General features: G+C 39.3%; 1 long non-coding RNA gene across 1 annotated transcript; it reads right to left on the bottom strand.

Moving 5' to 3' along the window:
• Window positions 1-3,196: 3,196 nt before the first annotated feature.
• On the bottom strand, window positions 3,197-4,734 carry LOC140615827 (uncharacterized). Its single transcript, XR_012016318.1, has 2 exons — window positions 4,403-4,734; window positions 3,197-3,516 (listed from the first exon to the last, which is right to left on the bottom strand). It is a non-coding gene; the product is annotated as an uncharacterized lncRNA (long non-coding RNA).
• Between the last annotated feature and the right edge of the window lie 263 nt (window positions 4,735-4,997).

The following is a 4,997-nucleotide window of genomic DNA, read 5'->3' as shown; positions in this document are numbered from 1 at the left end:
TACAACCACGTTCCAAAACCAAATCGATGCTAAGGGAATCCGAGCCTCCCATTTCTGACTCAGGGTTCCAATGTTTTCAAACTTTTTAAGGTAGTCTAAATTTCAGTCATCTTTCAGCCCCTCCTTGGTTCTTTTAGCAAACCAGGCATTTTGAGATTGCTCAAGCCTTTATAGGCAGGATTGGAAAGAGTCCAGAAAAGAGGCACATCTTCTTTTGGGAGGTGGAAAAGGCAATAAACAAAAGTGGACATCAGTGTGTAAGGGTGAAATCAGGAAAAAAAAAAAAAAGTAAAAGCAACTTGGCTCAGCAGGGTCATTTTGGATGTCCTTTCTGTAGTTGAGCAATCAGGACCCTATCAGAGCTGAGGTTAGTAATTATTTGCATTGGGCCAGTCGTTTGAAATGAAGGTTTGGGTTTATTTACAGAAGGAGATAACAATTTGGGGCAGAATTAGTGTGACTTAAGATCTTGTAGATGAAAACAGCACACCCAGATCTTAGCATCATGGGCAGATATTGTCTTATTTTACTCTCCTCCCATCCCCAAAGAAAAAATAAATACAGCACATTCTCGGGATCTTTTGGATTACATGCTAGGCATAATTAATACGTCTGTTGAATTTCCTGTGTGGGTGGCACTGGATAACAGTTCAGAAAATAATGTTTCTTTCAACACTTTGAACATCATCAGTCATTTGATTTGACTCTTTTGCATGTCATCAGCCTTTGGTCCCCGGGCTCATTTTTTCAATTTTAGGAAAACTGTTTTTAAGCATTGCTGAACATATATTTGGGATGATGTTGTCCACAGGTGTTTCTCTTAATTCTTTGGATCCACACATACTAGTGAGATTTGTAGTGTTTAAATGTTTATGACATGTAATGCTCTATCCCCCAAACTGGAACTCTCTGAATAGATACCGTGGTTCGCATTCTCTTTTGAAGTTGGTTCTTTTGCTTGTTTTCTTTGATTCAAACCAGAGAACCTTTCACACCTCAGAAGCATGGATAGTACATTCATTATATTTACCTTTGTATTATACTTACCTTTGTAGGTGCTTAGTGGTCTCTGATTCTTTGGAGGTCCAGCCTACAGTATAATGTGGTTGTCACAAAGTAGAAAAAATATAATGACAGACTACTAAATGGGGCAGAAATACAGCTTAATTGGACAGGAAAAACAAGTAACCTGGAAAGGAAATGAACTTAAGATCAGACCCACTTGACTCCAAATCCTGATTGTACCATTATCTGTTTGCCCTTAAGTGGATCATTGAACTGTTCTAAGCCTCAGTTTATTCAACTATAAAATGGATGTAATAACTGCTGTCAAGGTGGTGGTGAGGACTAGCAATGTAGAACACATCAATGATATGCTTCATCCCTGTCTGTATAGTACTAGGCACTTTTAATAAATGGCATTATTCTTATGTTTAATAGTAATAAAAATAGACATCATATATACCCAAATATCTTATCATCAGAGCTGTCACCTGCAGAGAGTAGATTAATACAAGCATGTAGGCAAGGTGTTGCCTTAAGGACTATAAATTAAGCAAAAATGGAAGTTGGAGAGCTACTGAAATAAAAGCAAGCAAAATCTGGGACCAATAGACCAAACATATATGAGGATACATTTCACCTGTGTTCATGGATGGTTTTTCCAATGAATAGCTGCACTGTAGGATGAGTGTGGGTCTGCCTCATGAAGCCCTGTGATCTCCGTCTGAATGTGTCCAAGCAGAAGCTAAAAGGTCACTGATTAGCTAATACCAGGATTTTCCCTTTGGGTACAAATAGAGATGGGTAATTATAAAATGGTTTTTCTGACTCTAAGATTCTATGACTGTATGGTAGGGATCCATATGTAGTGGTATGGATTGGGGCGGTGAGAAGACCTCTGAGCCCAATGTCAGAAAGTCTTTCTCAGAAGTATATTTTTTCTTTTCCCAAACACTCAGTTCTGGTGAATAGGGAAGAAAGAAAGGAGTAGCTGAGGTTGATTTATTTTCAGTTTCGATTCACACATTCTTTAGAGTTGGTAAAGTCCACGAAAGCTATCACATCCAACCTTTCACCCAGTTCCGGAATTTCCTCGTACCGCTGTGAAAAGTGATCACTGAGGCCATTTAGTCCCTTACAGGGCTGGGAAACTCACTTCTTACTTAACAAGGTTGGCCATGATGGTATTGTACAACTCTAACTTTCTGCAAACTCTTTAATAGGTTGAATAAAAATACATGAGCTTTCCTATTCCTGGGGGAGAAATCAGGTTTCTGAGACCTTGGCAAACTCACCAAGTTAATGGCCTCTTGGGAGACTGTTGGCTGGTGCACCCCGGGGGGCGGGGGGGAGTACACAGCAGCCCACATTACCTACTGAGATTAATGCTTCTTTGTATAACTTCCCCAATTACCACACCCCTGGTCACGACCTTTACATAGCTACACGACACGGTACTTTTGGTAAAGCAGAGTTTGTGCGAAGATATTTTACGCAAGAATTACATTATTACCTTGTACACGAAGGGCTTTTCTTTAACTCTGTATGAAGAATTTTATTTTTAAAATTATTTTTAATTTTTTGAAAAGATTTTATTTATTTGGCAGAGAGAAAGAGAGAGAGAGAGAGTGCACAAACAGGGGGAGGGGCAGAGGAAGAGGAAGAAGCAAGCTCCTGCTCTGCAGGAGCCCACCAGGGGCCTGGATCCCAGGACCCTGGGATCATAACCCGAGCTGAAGGCAGATGCTTAACCGATTGAACCACCCTGTATGAAGAATTTTAAATATGACAAGGCTAAGTATAATTTTAATTGTTTCAGATGCATCATACTATTTATTAAGAATTCTGATTCCATCTCCTAGTAGCCCAGGGGTTGCCAAAATACAACCTGTGGACCAAATTCAGCAGACCCCTCTTTTTGTAAATTTTGGAACAGAGCTACACCTGTTTTATTTACACATTATCTATGACTGCTTTTGCAATACAATGGTGGAGTTGATTAATCAGAACAGAGACTGTGTGGCCCCCAGAGCCTAAAATGTTTGCTATATGGTCTCTTACAGAACAAGTTTGTTAGCCATTGACCTAACTTATTATATTTCTTTCCCAAATCTATGTCATCTGAAAATTAGAAGAGTACTTTTTAGGTTTTTTTATTATGTTGTTTAAAAAAATTAGCTATGACAGGGCCAAGTGAATTCCAATATAAGATTTATTAATCAAAGTTTTGTAGATACAACTATCACTGTATTTCTATTGTAGCAGACTGCTGGTGCTCACTGGTATTCATGTAATCCATGCTTTCCTTGACTTTTCCTGCCTGCTTCTAGACCTCGTTCCCAATCTTCTTTGCAACTTGGTGTGGCACTGAGACTAAGTTCTGGCCAATGGAATGAGTGGCAGTGCTGTGAGTCACTTCCAGGTATGTTGCACCCAAACTTCTCCTCTTCAATCCTATCTTTCCTTGTTCACCGACTTCATGGAGAAGACTCTGGAGACCCAAAGGAGGCATAGCTACAAGGTGGATGGAGTGAGAGCAGAATTGAGATCATCATTCAAAGTCCCTCCACTGACCCACGCTGAAATAAGCATGCATTATATCCAGCCATTGCAATGTGAGAGTTGTTATAGATGCAGACTACTCCAATACCACAATCAAACCAGTTTTTATCCCTCTTGTATACAAGAATAGCATGAGACTTGTCAGATATCTTTTACAAATTGAGGTAAATATGTTCATAATATTTCCCTAATTTAAGATGTACATTTATAAAAATAAATACCATTTAATGTATTATAAATTATTCACTTTATTTAAACTAAAAAAAGCCAAAACCAGTTCATAAAAATAAATACCATTTATTTTATTATAAATTACTCAATTTATTTAAACTAAAAAGAAAAAAAGCCAAAACCAATTCACCCATATCTCTCATCATTAAATACCCACCAGTAAATACCATACTCCCACTGGTAAATATCATCTTACCACTTCTTCAATGATTGTATCTTCTTTGTAAACCTGTGTTTTTCTAAGTTTTTACCACCTACTTATTCATCAGCTCCATATTTTTTTTTTCAAAGATCAGGAGCGTTTTTTTTTTATAATAAATTTATTTTTTATTGGTGTTCAATTTACCAACATACAGAATAACACCCAGTGCTCATCCCGTCAAGTGTCCCCCTCAGTGCCCGTCACCCGCTCACCCTCACCCCCCGCCCTCCTCCCCTTCCACCTACCCTAGTTCGTTTCCCAGAGTTAGGAGTCTTTATGTTCTGTCTCCCTTTCTGATATTTCCCACACATTTCTTTTCCCTTCCCTTATACTCCCTTTCACTATTATTTATATTCCCCAAATGAATGAGAACATATAATGTTTGTCCTTCTCCAATTGACTTACTTCACTCAGCATAATACCCTCCAGTTCCATCCACGTTGAAGCAAACGGTGGGTATTTGTCATTTCTAATGGCTGAGTAATATTCCATTGTATACATAAACCACATCTTCTTTATTCATTCATCTTTCGATGGACACCGAGGCTCCTTCCACAGTTTGGCTATCGTGGCCATTGCTGCTATAAACATCGGGGTGCAGGTGTCCCGGCGTTTCATTGCATCTGTATCTTTGGGGTAAATCCCCAACAGTGCAATTGCTGGGTCGTAGGGCAGGTCTATTTTTAACTCTTTGAGGAACCTCCACACAGTTCTCCAGAGTGGCTGCACCAGTTCCCATTCCCACCAACAGTGTAAGAGGGTTCCCTTTTCTCCGCATCCTCTCCAACACTTGTGGTTTCCTGCCTTGTTAATTTTCCCCATTCTCACTGGTGTGAGGTGGTATCTCATTGTGGTTTTGATTTGTATTTCCCTGATGGCAAGTGATGCGGAGCATTTTCTCATGTGCATGTTGGCCATGTCTATGTCTTCCTCTGTAAGATTTCTGTTCATGAAAGATCAGGAGCGTTGATGACATCATTCCCTCATTTGAAAATTTGGA

The sequence above is a fragment of the Canis lupus genome, chromosome 24 (assembly GCF_048164855.1).
Source record: "Canis lupus baileyi chromosome 24, mCanLup2.hap1, whole genome shotgun sequence".
Classification (NCBI taxonomy): Eukaryota; Metazoa; Chordata; class Mammalia; order Carnivora; family Canidae; genus Canis; species Canis lupus.
This window is presented reverse-complemented; position numbering and strand designations above follow the sequence as displayed.